The following is a 15,977-nucleotide window of genomic DNA, read 5'->3' as shown; positions in this document are numbered from 1 at the left end:
TGGACTTTAAGTGTCTGAGGGAGTTGCACTCGTCTGACCAGACGTTGCAATCATCATATATATATAAAATAAAATAAAAATTACAATTAAATGTACCAAAATGATCCAAGATGGTAAAATTAAAGTATATTATTAATATTAAAGAAAATATGTTAAAAAACTTTTTGAAATGAGTTAAAAACATATTTAATCTGAAAAGGAAACACTAGATAGTCCTTAATCACCGGAGTTTCGAAGAAATACTTTCCTTCTCATCAGAGGGTAGGAATTAGCAAAATGCAGGATCGGATTTTGCATGCAGAAGTATTTGATAGAACAACAAGTAAGTCAAAGATCTTACTTGAAAATAAAAAAAGGTTAAGCAAAGGGAATATGGTAAAGAAAAAGGTGATTACACATGAATGGATAGTCTGGTGGAAGATAAAAAGTCAAGTGACGGTAAAATCCCAATGTAAAACTACAAGAACGTTTGGTTTGACAAAGAGTTATTTTTAAAAAGAATGTTTGTACGTTGAAATTCTATGTTTTATTAGGCCCGATGTGGAACCAAAATATATTGCCTCTTGCTTATTGTAATTATTTTCCGGTAGTAATTTTTAATGATTTAAGGTGGTTTATATTTACTCAAACTACTCTATCCAACTATATTTGTCAACTAAAAAATAACAATATTTATTTCAACTTAAAATGGCGAGTAATTGAGTCTTGCAAACCGTATAAACCAGGAGATAAATTCTGTGCACTATGTACAAAAGAGACCCTAAAAATTTTAAAATATGAAGATATAAAAAATGCAACCACCCTATTAAATTCAAGACAGGAACTAATATTCACATGTAGTCATAAACGTTCGTTTAAGTTTAATAAATGTAAACCACCTTAAATCATTAAAAATTACTTATTAGTAAAAATAGATTACAATTTTTTTTTAATAAATTAAGTTAGACTAATTATCCCCCTTGCACCCTTTTACTAAAGAAAATATGACTAATTATCCCCCCCTTGCATTATGCAATTACACAAACAACATTCGAAATATAAACCGTGGCGTCTTTAAATAAAAAGTACGCTAACGGAAATAATTTATTGCACGGACGTCCCCCTTTTTAAAATTCATCATTCAATAAGGTGAAAACTATAGCAAACATCGCATATGAGTATTTTAACAATAGTTCCTGATTTTAAAAGGCGAAAAACTAAAAGGCAAATTTTTGTACCTATATTTTTATGTATATACCTGTATATCTATATATATATATATATATGTGTCTATTTTTTCATATATATGCATGTATATATTTTTAATGTTGTACTTAAAGCAAATTTATAATTTAAATTCAAATTTATATTTTACTCTATTTCTTTTCTAACTCTAACCCATATTAATTTTCTTATCAATTTTAAATCCAGGCCTTTTATTTCAATTTTTTTTTTTCAGATTCATCTGCCTTACTTTTAATGCTAGGTTTATTTATGGTGTCTTTTAGATTTGATAAAAACCTTTTAAAATTTGCTGACGAGGAGACCTTGTTTATTAAAAAACTATATGTAATAATTATTGTCCGTAACTTGATGTCTACCACAATAAAAACACGGTTTTCTGAAACGATCGTACAGATAATTGATTTTGTTGTTGTTCCTTCTTGTGAAACAGATTTTTAATTTAATTATAATTTGATTTTTAAATTTTAAATTATCAATCACATCACTTAATATATATATATATATATATATATATATATATATATATATATATATATATATTGCCGATTTAAAATTTAATCTTTAAAATAAAAAATATGATTTAGGAAATCTTTCTTCATAATAATATAAACTTTTGCTCTCTATGACTTCATCCCATCTGTCAACCTGGTTTTAAATGAATCAGCTATAAAATTCATGTGTCGATGAATCTTACGCTCACTATTCTTCCGTGATTCAAATGTAGTCGTAATCCTTGAAATAAGTTTTAGTTCGAGTTATCTAGTTCAGAAAAATATGCACGATGCAGAAAGATTTCCAAAATATATTCCTCTATGAAATCTTTGGCAAGTTGTGCTGTGAGGACAAGCATTGTCATGATAGAAGATGACTCTATTTCCCTATAGATCGTTTTCGCGTCAACATGGCTGACAACATTGCAGAAATCTATGAATGCTTCTTTAATAACTCGAACGAAAACATTAAAACAAAGCATCATGGTATGTTTAATAACAATATACATAAAATAATTTAGAATGATTTTAAAAAGATCTCTTCTACAAACCGGCAAAACTTTTTGCATCAACCTTTTAAGTGAAATAAACTCTTAGGGTCACAAGAGAATAAAAAATGTAGACGAATAGATGATAATTTCAATGGTGTAGATGTTAAAGGTGATCTTTAAATTTTCTACAAGAAAAAGCTAAACCCAAAATTTAATAGCTAGATTTCAAGCTAAATTACCAGATCTCACTCAAAACCGCTAAATTAGAAACAATGGGTTCAAGGTGTGTAATTATTTAATGTATCATAAATAACTTGACACATGATCATGCTAGAATGTGTTTCTCTGATTAATGTCGTGATACTTTCAATAAGTTTCCAGACTTTTTTCTTATCTGCACTTTTATTGATAATACACACATGAAACTCTAGTCCCCTTCGAAGTAATCTTTTCCAGTTGCATAACGACAGTCTCTAATGTTTAACCTGATCTTAGGAAATAACCAAAACTCACAGGGAGCAAGATTTGGACTATAGGGAGGTGAAAAACAGTCTGAATGTCCATCTTAGTCAAGCAGTTTGTGACAACGATGGAATTGTGGACTGGTGCATTTGTGAAAATCGTTCGCATCTTCACTTCCTCGTGAATAATTGTTCACAGTTCCCACACTGACATCAAACTGTGCACTTATTTTCTCTGTAGACGCGCGCCTGTCCTTATCCATGAAATTCTTTATTTGACCAATCAACTCTGGTGTTCTGATTTCCCTACTCCTCCCACACCCTTTCATCATCCATCACAGACTCTCTGCTTTTTTGAATTGCGCATGCCCCTCAAAAACTGATACTTGATTAATGCAAGATGGTCCAAAAGCAGTTTGAAGCATTCCATACGCTTCTGTGGGTTTTTTTTTTCAAGTTTAAAACGGCATTTTACTGTATACTGTTCTTCTAAAGTGTCTTCCCGTCCAGATTGCATTTTCTTAATTCACTAACTGTGACAATCGGGCTTTAGGAGGGTGTGTTCCAATTCCTGTCGTAGCTGTTCATTTGAACCTGAAATAATAAAAAAAAATAGTCAGTCATCGCATAAGATGTGTAGCAATAACATACTGAATTTTCAAGAGTCTACGACAATTTTAAATGCCTGTACAAATAAAATTTAGAAACTTATTGAAGGGACAACGTAATTTTGATCTATTACGAATATGAATTGTCGTATATCTTCATTCAATAGAAGAGCTGAGTTGATTTTTATTGGCTGATACTGAGTGTCGGTATGTTGTCAGATCATTTAGTTTGTAATGCTTATACGGTGCTGTTATATTCCTAAATACTTAGGAAATAAAGACAAACGTGAGTTACACCGAGTGGTATGTGTAATGGGGTTTATTTATAATACAGAAACGTAAGGCTGCTCGCCTAAGGTAAATAGAAGTACATAGTAACAAGTATGGGGAAGAAAGTCTGATAATCAACACGTAAGACTATCCGTCTTACTGCGACTGCTTGTCTGCCGCTGTCTGCCGCTGTCTGCCAAACAGTCCAATATATATATACAGTTTGTAACCGGTGTATAGCCAGTTATGTTCCTTCACAACACCTCCCCCTGAAGCTGAAATCTTCCTGATTTTAGCTTAAATACCTCTTCCTTTTAGGGTCAGGGCTTAATCTCCTGGTAACTTTTCTCTTTCTTGCGCTTTTCCTTCTGGTCAGCGTTACCCGGGGTAAAGGTTTCTGTCCAGCCCGTATGGTCGGTTCAGGCGAAATATTCATTGTTTGCGGTACACACGCTGGTTTTGGTATATCAAAAATATCGCACAATGTTTCCATTGGTGTCTCTTCCACATTTGGAGACAGTCTGGGACGTATTTGATTTCTGTGTCTTTTGCAGACAAAACTTAATCCTTGGATGGTATAGACCATGCTCCCAATCCTTTTTTTGATAATACCTTCAACCCACTGATTTCGTCCATTTTGAAAATTTTTGAAATATACATTTTCACCTGGGGAGAAGCACTTGGTATTAAGGTTTTCTTTTTTGAAAACTTTCTTTTTCTCTGGTAGCAGCCTATCGAAGACAGATCTTATCTTTCTTGCAAACATTAGCTCAGCCGGGGAAGAATTGACATTATTATTAGGATTTGGTGTCACCCTGTAAATTGCTAAAAATGTTTGAATACATTGTTCGTCTGTGTCCGTAGTAAGATTTTTCTTAAGTGCCCTTTTAAACGTATCTACAAATTTTTCGGCCAACCCATTCGATCGTGGATGGTACACAGGTGTTGTCATATGTAGAATATTTAGTGAGTCACAGAATTCTTTGAATTCATGAGCAGTAAATGCTGTTCCATTATCGCTCACTAAGGTTTTTGGCACTCCAAAACGGCTAAAAATTTCATTAAGCGCACTCACAGTGTTTTTTGCTGTTGGATGTCTAAACTTAAATATTTCTGGCCATTTTGAAAAAGAATCTACAATAATCAAGTAAAAATAACCATTTATAGGTCCCGCATAATCAATATGCAGACGTGACCAGGGTAGGTCCGTCTTTGGCCATGGCGTCGTTTTTACTGGAGGATCTCGAGCTGCTAATTGACATCCTCTGCATGTCTTGACACATTTTTCAACTTCCTTGTCCATACCAGGCCAGTACACATATCCTCTCATAAGGGATTTCATTCTCGAAATGCCCGGATGACCTGTATGAAATTCCTTCAGAATTTTCCTCTGTAACGTTAGTGGAATTACGATCCTCTCACCATACATGAGCACATCTTCACAGATGGAAAAAGGCGTTGTTTGATCTACCTTTTTATTTTTTTTTATCCATCCCAATTGATTTTTCATTTTCTTAATGAAAATGTCATTTACTGCCTCTTTTTTTATTTTTTCTAAAGTTACCGGAAGTTCACGTATCATATTACACATTGAACTTGTACATTCACTTTCGTCTTTAAGCGCAGCAATTACCGTTTCTTCGAAACTTTCGCTTCTTTTAGGGATCAACCGTGATAATGCATCTGCGTGTCCTAACTTTTTTGAGGATACATGTTCCATCTTAAACTGATAGTTTAAGAGGGTTACAGCCCATCGCTGTAATCGATTCGCAGTATGTGTGGGAATGCCTTTCTTTGATCCAAATATGGTAAGTAGGGGTTTATGGTCGGTTTGCAAAATAAAAGATCGTCCATGGAGAAATCGATTGTACTTTGTAATTCCAAATATTATCGACAGCGCCTCTTTTTCAATTTGGCTGTAATTTTTCTCCGCTGCAACCAACGTTCTTGAAGCATGGGCGATAGCTTTTGTCCTACCATCCTCATACTTGTGAAGTAATACAGCGCCAACACCGTAATCACTGGCGTCCGTTGCTAGTATTAGTTCCTTTTCTGGATTGAAATGTGCCAATGCTAAGTCTGACAGTAGACATCTTTTGATATTTTGGAAAGCAGATTCACATTCCTTATTCCAGTTCCATTTAACACCCTTTTTCAGTAACTCGTTAAGAGGAGCTCTTAAATTATGTATGTTAGGGATGTAAATTGCATAGTATTGAACTAATCCCAAAAACGATTTTAATTTTGTCACTGAATCTGGAGCAGGCATCTTTTCAATTGCTTCAGTCCTTTGTGGATCCGGTCTTCGACCCTCTTTGTCGATTATTTGACCTAGATATTTAATTTTTTTCATAAAAAAATCGCATTTTTCTGGGCTCAATTTAAAACCAAATTCCTGTATTCTTTTGAATACTTCTTTTACATGCTTCTTATGATCTTGCAAATTTTCACTTTTAATTAGGATATCGTCAAGGTAGGCCATTGAAAATTCCAACCCTGCCAGCATCGTGTCCATAATTTGCTGGAAAATAGCAGGAGCAACCTTTAATCCAAAAGGAAGCCTCTTTAGCTTAAAAATGCCCTTATGAGTATTTATGCCTAAGTATTTGGAGCATTCATCGCTGATCTTAATTTGCAAGTAAGCATCTGAGAGGTCTATCTTAGAAAAAATTTTTCCTCCGTTAAGCTTAGAGAACAGATCTTCTGCGGACGGAAGGGGATAATTATGGTCCAATAGACAGTCATTTAAACCCGTTGAAAAATCTCCACAGACCCTTATTCTGTTATTTTTTTTCTTTACATACACGGTTGGACTTGCCCAATCTGTGTGGTTAACTTTTTCAATGACTTCCAGTTGTTGAAGTCTATCCAACTCTTTTTCGATTGCGTCCATCGCTGAAAAAGGCACATTCCTTTTAGGTTTGAATACTGGAGTGGCATTTTTCTTTAATTCAAATTTTGCCTCTGTCTTAATACAGAGTCCTAGTCCTTCGGCAAAAACATTGGGAAATTCAGTTTTCAAATCCTTCGGGAAGTCTTCCCTTTGGTTTGCTTTTTCTGCAGTTAAAACGTTACAAAACGAATTTATGGGTTTCTCCCATAAATTAAACAGGACAATCCAATCTACCCCAAACAGGCATGTATTCTTTCCTGGTACGACGTACACTTTGGATTTATGAGTCTGGTTAGCGAATGTCACTTTGCATTTTAATTCTCCCTTGAACTCTAATCTTTTGCCGCACACACTTCTCGCCGTCTTTCTGGTTTTCGTTAATTCAGGTCGACCTATCCTTTTCCATATATCTTCATTTATAATACTAATATCTGCACCGCTATCCAGAAGCAATGTAACCAGATGTCCATTTATCCGAACATCAACATATTTCCGTCTTTCGCAGCTTTTTTCTTTATTCATGCGAAGCGTATTTACATTATCGGTCCCTTGTCTTTTCTTCTGGGCACAGTATGTTCCCTTGTGACCTCTGAGACCACATTCATAACATATTTTGTTCCTAAACCAGCAGGTCTTATTGTTGTGTCTTAAACTACCACAACATTTACACTTTAGCTTTGGGTCTTTGTATCCTTTAAGGATCCTGTGTTCTTGGAACCTGGACTTTCTTGTGGTCCCTTGCCTTTTTACTTGCTGCACCTTAAAAATATTTTTCTCTTCAATGCGAGTGTTGTCTTTCTTTATGTTAATCAGACGTTGACACTCTTCAGTGACTTTTTGCAATGTTATGTTAGGATCCGCCTCCATAATTGTTAGGATCCGTGAACGTATATCTTTGTCCCTTGGTGCTGTGAGACCTTGTACAAAGATTAAACATTTAAATTGGTCTGCGGAAATTTCATTCAATTTAAATGATTCGCATAAACAGTTCACAGTGCAAGCATATTCTAGATAGTCTTCAGCTTCTGCCTTCTGAATGTTCAAACATTTGTATCTAGAGTGAAATAGGCTATCCCTTTTATCAAATATTTTCGACAAGGTACTAATTGTTTCCTCGAACGAAACCTCCTCCGGTTATTTTGGTAGAATTAGATTTGCATACTTGGTGTTTTCATCAGTACCCAGTTTTTGTAGTAGCAGGGTAACTTTTTCCTCATCGGTCCAGTCTAAACATCTTTTCGTAAAAATTGTTTCGTATCTTCTGTAGTATGCAGGGAAAGTAACACCAGTATCCGGGGAGTAACGAAATTCCGTTAGTGAATTCGAAATACCCTCGGCAGAAAAATTAGTCTTCTTCCCGGTCGACGTTAGAATTAGCTTTTCTAAATTCTTTTGCTGTGTCGACATTTGTCGTTGTAGTATGTTTGTCTGTTCTTGTTGTGCCTCTAAAGTTTTTTGTGTTCTTTCTTGTTGTTGTTGCAGCTGTTGCTGTAGCTGGTGTTGTTGAATTTGTTGTTGTTGTTGTTGTTGTTGTTGCGCTAAAAATTGTTGAGTCATTTTTATCTGTTCCTGGATGCTAAGGGCTAGAGCCTTAGTTAACTCTGCTAATTGTTCCATGTTAGCTTCTAGTACAAAAATGTCTTTTCGAATTCTACACAATAATTCCAAAGAAAAATCGTAAATTTACATATATCGTAAATTAGTAGCAATATGCAGACACAACACGTTTCAACAAAGTTCATCCATAGTAATTCAACAGGCTTTGTAAAATAATTCTTTTTTTTTTTTTTTTTTTTTTTTTTCAACAACGTAAGTTCATACACAAAATATTTCTTACTTCCCACGACAAATAGTTCCAATTATTTATATAAAGGCAATAACAAACAATTAATTTTCCAAAAAAAAAAAAATATATGGCTGCCGTTCCCACGTGGCATAAAATGGTACAATAGTCGTTGTATTTATATTCTTTCTTTCGAAACTCGTAATCCTTTAGTGTAGTTTCGAATTCAACTTGCGACCATTTTTTTTTTTTTTTTTTTTTACTTGTCAAAATAAATATAAATTCCACTTTACCTTGAACATGTTTCTATAATTTCTTGTGAGTTCTTTACGAAGAAAAATCCGTACTTTTCGCTACTTTAGGTAGGAAAAATTTTTAAATTCATTGACGCACGTGGTCAAAAATCCTTGTGTAGTTTGTTTTTTTCGTAAAACAAAAAATCCTTGCATTGTACACAGTCCTTGGTACGGTAATTTATCTCTGTTAAGAGAAAGAACATCCTTTCGTCGCCATTGTTATATTCCTAAATACTTAGGAAATAAAGACAAACGTGAGTTACACCGAGTGGTATGTGTAATGGGGTTTATTTATAATACAGAAACGTAAGGCTGCTCGCCTAAGGTAAATAGAAGTACATAGTAACAAGTATGGGGAAGAAAGTCTGATAATCAACACGTAAGACTATCCGTCTTACTGCGACTGCTTGTCTGCCGCTGTCTGCCAAACAGTCCAATATATATATACAGTTTGTAACCGGTGTATAGCCAGTTATGTTCCTTCACAACAGGTGCATAGCACGACATTGCATTCATATAGACATTTTTTTTTCCTTTTGGGAAACGCCTATGTTTCTAGTGGAGAAGGTTTGATGATTTCAACCGGAAAACGTGCAACAAAACTAATTTATTCATGACGAGTTTTAGCAGTTATGAATGAAGACTTATTTTCTCTGGCGGATAAATGTCCCTGCTAGGAGATTTGGTTAGACGATAGTATTTTTAGTGTTGTCAGTCGTGAGCGTTAAGATTTTAACCTCCAGAAGAGGGATACTTAAAACTGAATTTTACAATTTACGTTATCCACAACGGAACGGGTCTTCGAGGTTCGCAACGACCCGTGGCGTATTACAGTTTCAATGCACAGTACCGCAACATTAAATAATACAATTAAAAAGTATATAAGACTTTCACATAGTCATAGCTGTCTGTAAAATAGCATCCAATGTCTCTAGATAAAATAAAAGTGTTATGATCGAAATTCAATGTAGATTCCCGAGTACGAAAGAAACATGCACTAGTTCGATATCAATCAAGATGAAAACAGTAATCTAAAAAATACAAATAATCAATACTATTAATTATATTCTAAATGCTTATTTATTTATGTGTGTGTATATATACCAATAAAACTTTCGAAGGGATGCACCGAATTGAACAATTCGTTTTTTTCCCTGAAAGGTGTGAGTCCCTAGAGTGTCCTAATCTATATATGGTTCGTAACGAACAACGCCGTGTCACACAAAAAACTCGAAATAAAGGTTTTTGGGCCGGTTCGTGCAATGTCAAAAGAGTTACAAGCTCATGTCGACGGAATTTAGCGCAATCTGTATACAGTCGCGATAACATCTTTCGGCATACGGACAGGACTTGTGGCGCAATGGATAACGCGTCTGACTACGGATCAGAAGATTCCAGGTTCGAATCCTGGCAAGTTCGTAATAATTTTATTATTGTATCCAACGTTTACTCAGTATCCTTACCCTTAGTTAGGGTATTTTTGTTTTTTCAGTGATTTTGTTTTCTGCATATGGGAATTTACCATACTCCGAGTTCACAGGGCAAGTGTTGGTGGTAAGACAATGTTGAGTGTACTTGATGTTGAGTGTACTCGATTGTGTGTTTTAGTCAGCGTTGGGTGTGCCGACACGACGCAGCCGCTAGTACTAAATATGTGTTTTTTTAATTGTAAAGTCAAAGTGAATTACGGTATTTAAGGTCAGTGTACTCAAAGGGATTTTCTAAAATATTAAAATTGTTTATTGAAGTGTTCTACAACTATTGCTCTGCATATATAAGGTCAATTCAAATTTTGTGCAGATTTTCAATTTCCCAAAGGAAACGTAGAGTAAGGAGCATGCAAATATTCAGCATTTAGAGGAAAACGTGGAGATTTGAAATTAATTTGATGTACTGTCCCAAAATATTTTATACATATGATTTGAATTCTTGAAACACAAAATATATTTGAATATTTACTGAGGTTTGGAGTCCCAACAGACGGATAGTTAAACACTACAACACTATCCTAGCAATTCCTGCAACTGCGCTGGCTCCAACCGTATAGATTTTCATTTTCGTCGTACATTGTCTGCAATGCCGAGAGGGGGGGGTCTGATAATTGCTAAACCTAGGACTTCTAATCACCCGGCCAGGTTTGCTTTTGGAGAGTTAACTCCAGCTTCGATTGTGTAGCCACACCATCATCATCATCATCGTCATCATCATCATCATCATCATTTTTACGGGAAAAAATCAATTATTTCCCCGGTAAATTTCATATAATGCTTTGATTTATAAGTTTATATACATTCTGTAAGCTTTCGAAAGTGACACCCTGGTCACTGGGCAAACCTGGATCTTCTTATGAACCCGTTCAGGCTTGCTTTTGGGAAGAGAACACCAGCTTTAATAATACATTTAAAAATTATATAAGACATCCCCTTAGTCATAGCTGTCTGAAAGATAGTATTCCATCTCCTTGATTAAAATAAAAGGGTTATGATCGAAATTCGATGGAGATTCCAGAGTTTAACAGAAACATGCACTAGTTCGACAAGTTACACTTGACCGAAACGTGTGTACGAATATCAATCAAGATAAAACGGTAATACAAAATATGTTTGTTGAAAAATTGTAAAGTCGAAGTGAATTACGATATTTAAGGTTAGCGTATTCAAGAGGATTTTCTAAAATATAAAAATTGTTTATTGAGGTGTTCTACGACTATTGCTCTGCATATATCAGGTCAATTCAAATTTTGTGCAGATTTTCAATTTCCCAAAGGCGACTTAGAGTCGGGAACATGCAAATATTCGGCATTTAGAGGAAGACGTGGAGATTTGAAACTAATTTCAGGCACTGTCTCAAAAGATTTTATACATATGATTTGAATCCTTGAAACACAGAATATATTTGAATATTTACTGAGATTTAGAATCCCAACAGACGGATGGTGAAACACTGCAACACTTTTCCAGTAATTCCTGCAACTGCGCTGACCGTATTGGCTTGCATTTCCGATGCCTACTTATCACTGTCTGTTTGAATGTATGTATATCTGCCTAAAACTGTCGACAGAGGCGGCGGATTTTCACCAGATTGGTATCGTTTTCAAGCTGGACCCTTCGGACGAGAAATATCGAAAAATCGACTTATTTTCGATTGGCTAGCCTTAATTTAAGCCTTCGCCATTTCTGGTTTGACGATGGGCGCAACAGCAACGACGTCATTTTTTTCACTTTCTGTTCCTCCTTCGCGGTACGGGTTCGAGCCTGCCTGCCTACTACCACTTTTTTTGTTTTGCTCAACACACACCTCAAAACGCCCGGGCACGCCGGGCACCCAGATTTGTGAAATAATACAACTGAAAATTACATAGCTGTCTAAAATATTCTAGCATTCTACCTCTGTGGATAAAATAAAAGGGTTATGATCGAAATTCCGCTCAGATTCCCGAGTTCGACAGAAACATGCCATAATTCGACCAAATACACCTGACCGAAACGTATGTGCGAATATGAATCAAGATGGAAGTCACTTAGCACCTTCCCTCCAGTAAGGGTAATGTACGGCCATGGAAAGCAGGTGGCTGATGTAATACAGGCGATGGTTTCGTATTTCGTTGTGTTGGGCAGAAGATAAATTTGGGTATAATGGTTAAGACAATCGCCCAGTATGGGCATTGCTCGGAGGACAGAACCAAATTTCAACCTATTGTATCCATGACTGCAAAGAAAGCTATGGCAATACATCAAACTACTTTATTCGAAAAACAACGTGAATAGGGGTCTGGATCAGACCACCACGCTCGGCAGGGATTACTGTGATTGACAGGTGTCACCTAATCGTCATCAAACTACTCTTCAACAACCAGCAAAAAAATAACAAAAAAAAAAACAAAAAAAAAAACAGCAACACTCTATTCATGAATTCCTGGGGGGGGGGACAGCTGAAGAACGATAGCCGTCAATGCCTGTACCAGACAGGACACCACTAGAATATTTGTTTCCATTCAAGCTGCGTGATTATTGTTTGTTTGGTTTTTTTTCATCCAATATGTATGTAAAACTACATAAAGGGTTTCGATAGAATACCTGTGCAGATTCCCGAGTTTGTCAGAAACATGCCCTTGTTCGACAAGATACACCTGGCCGAAACTTTTGTACGAATATTAATCAAAACAAGTGAAGCATGCATGATCCCCCGTTAGTGCACAGTGAACGAAGCATAAAAAATGATTGTTCAGCATTTGCTCCCCCCTACATTTAGCCCTAAATGTCCCCAAAGAACGTAAAATTCTGGTGAAAATGAACAAACGGTGCAGTTTTATGCCTTATTATATGTAAATTTTAGTTCTGCATCATGTAAAAGAAATGACTAAGTCCATCACCCCCCCTCACTATTTAGCCCCAAAAGTCCCCAAGGTCTTAACATATTTAAATGTGAGTTCAGCACCATGCAAAACTGCTAAAATAGATATACAGAGAAAATTTTCAACAAAAATTGGAGTGTTTTTATTAGCCCTAAAAGAGCCCCTGGGGCACACCCAAGAGTTATCGCGAAGTATAGACAAACAAAATTATATAAAAATCAACTATTTACAACTTTTCAAAAAAGTTTTATAAAAATCCAAGGCATCAATTTTTTTTTTTTAATAAGCACAAAAGTGTTAATTTTAGTCATTTTAACCCCAAAGGCACCCCAAGAGGGGGGGGGGGGGCAACCGAAGTTTTTTTTTTCCGGAATATTTGTTCTATTACTTTTTACTCAGATCATGTTTAATGTTTGTGCAAAATCTCAAAAAATTCCAAGTCGAAGTTATTGAGAAAAGTGCAGACAGACGAACGGACGAACGGACAAGGGTGAATTTACAGGTCCACTCTCATTTTGTCGGGGGATGAATGAATAAAAATTGGTCCGAATAATCCTAATAATACTTAATATGTTTGCTTCCATCTACGCTTTTTTTTTACATAGGCATCACAACATTATCAAGGCCAAGAGGCCACTCAAGGATAAGGGTTAAAGAGTGTACAGTAGAAATTGGACAATATAGTAATCATTAGTAATGAAAATTTGGTAAATTTGATAACTTATATGGAACGGCTCATCAAGAACTTATTTACGTTAGACTTGAAGACAACCATATTGTAGTCAGCCGGAAAGCAGGAAAACGGAAGACAATTCCACATGCGTGCAGTTCTAAGAAAGAAACTTTGTTCATGGAATCTACGGTTAGGTTTAGGAACAGATAAATAGTGGGGGGGAATTATTGACAGTGTTTACAGCTAGACGAGTGTTTCTTGTGAAAGTTTGGCGAGGGGGGACCATAGATTGAAGCTCAGTCGAACACTTTCCATGAAAATAACGATACATCAGAGACAAACTCGCAACATCTCTTCTGTGAGATAGAGGTTGCAAGGAAGAGAAAAGGACATTTCCCACGAGGCTACGAAGTCTATTTTGAACTCTATCTGTGTGTTTATTGTTTACTTTAGTCGAAAGTGTATGCAAAACGACGCTAAAAATACATCATTAAAGATATATTATTAGTACTTCATTCTTCAATACATCCTTCTGGTTGAAGATTATTAGGGTTATTTTAAGTGGATCCTCTTATATAAGCCCAACGGGTTGATGTGCCGTCGAGAAAAGAAAACAAAGGATGTTTCATACATATAGATGTTCTCGTTTGTATAAGAGACAATTATTTCTTGTTCGGCACGAACGGTTATTTCTTCATTTAAAACTTGTTTATCTTACCATTGTGCGTGTTTGCTATTGTCTTGAGTCTTTTCAATTTGTTTAGCCTAAGCGCATGCGTACTGGTGACGACTGTGTCCTCGCGTCCATCTTGTCATTAGTCTATTTCTGTCTCTCATTCTTTTAATCACCTTTTCTTTTTTCTTTTTTTTCATCTATCTTATTCAACCCCGTCCCTCTGCATTCGACCAAACCTCTCGTTTTCCACTCGATGTACAAAATCCAATCCTCGCCTATTGGTCTACCGCTTCTTCCGATGGGAAATAATATAAAATCTATTCAATTCTTGTTTTCTTTTCATTTTCCATTTCAGGATAAAGTAGAACACAAATCGACTTCGACAAATAAATCCGCCATTTTGTTCTAGTCGCAAGAAACGCGCAAATTTTCGGGAATGTGAGAGCTGGTTCCGCCATCTCTTTCACACACGTATTCTTGTTAGTTTCGGTCTCTTTCATAGAAAAGTATAATTCTACCGCACAGTTTACATTTCTTTTCAGAGAACTGATAAGACACAGTGTTAGGGTTAGACCTGAGCGAAGAGAATATGAAATTCACAAGCGGTCATCAATGACTCACGAGATAAAGAACAAATCGAAGAATAGAGCTCAAAACAGTTCGAACTCCATTCTATGATGATTCTTTCTTATTTATTTTTTTTCATTTCGATTAATATTTGTTTGAATTTTTAAACGCATTCAATCGTTACATCCACTGCAATGGAAGCATGATATATCTCCTAAATGTTGAAATGCCCAACACCATTTCCTCTGAATTCGCACTGCTAGTGTCAAGTGGGATAAAGTGAACCCAAGACTGATGGAAACATTGCCGAGATAAGCAGAGAGCACACATAACACTAAAAGTTCGCAAATTCACACTCATTTTAGTACTGACCAGGCTCAACGCCGCTTAACCTCTTAAACTCCATACTACTATGTTTTTCTTGTTTTTTTTATTATGAGATTTGTTTTGATTTTTAAAGATTTAATCGGCACGCCCACTGCAATGAAACCATGGTCTGTCTCTGAAATGTTTAACATAGAGTTTGTCAATAAATAGCGATGCTTCCGTTCCATATTAAACTCTCGATTCCGATACAATTACCAATTCCGATTCCGATTCTTTCTTAATCTGTAAATATTCACTATCAGTGGTAGAACATTTTTCTTTAAAGAAAATCAAATTAAAAAAAAGCCAATTAAAAAATCGCTGTTCGCATCGAGAAAATAGGCACAATTTTTTTCTAATTTAAGTACCGATTCCGATACCCTAAAATGTTTCGATTTTATCGATTCCCGATTCCGATTCCGATCAATCGTCCCAACACTAATATATATATATATGATTATTGACTATGAAAATTAAATACATACAGACACTAGTGTTTCATATTTTCGGGAATCTGCAGTGCAGGGTGTCACGATTAACACCAGTCGATAGATTCGCACCCGGCAACACAAAATATATATATATATATGAATATATATATATATATATATGCATAGATCATCGTATAACGATTTGATCACTCTCTGACTGACGTAAATGAACATTTAAAATTAAAATGTTTAAAATTCGACGTTATTCCACGCGGTAAATGGTAGCCGAATGGATTAGGTCTTCGCTAAATCGAGCCAGAGATGTCTCGTGATGCGGGGTTCGAATAGTTCGACTGGTATTAATCGTTACACCCTGCACTGAAGATTTCCGAA

General features: G+C 35.6%; 1 non-coding gene across 1 annotated transcript; it reads left to right on the top strand.

Moving 5' to 3' along the window:
* Positions 1–9,863: 9,863 nt before the first annotated feature.
* On the top strand, positions 9,864–9,936 carry Trnar-acg (transfer RNA arginine (anticodon ACG)). Its single transcript has one exon. It is a non-coding gene; the product is annotated as a tRNA-Arg (tRNA).
* The last annotated feature ends 6,041 nt before the right edge of the window (positions 9,937–15,977 follow it).

This window comes from Euprymna scolopes, chromosome 11, assembly GCF_053919585.1.
Source record: "Euprymna scolopes isolate OS-2025 chromosome 11, ASM5391958v1, whole genome shotgun sequence".
NCBI classification, from domain to species: Eukaryota; Metazoa; Mollusca; class Cephalopoda; order Sepiida; family Sepiolidae; genus Euprymna; species Euprymna scolopes.
Note: the sequence above shows the minus strand (reverse complement) of the source record. Positions and strands in the feature narration are given on the sequence as shown.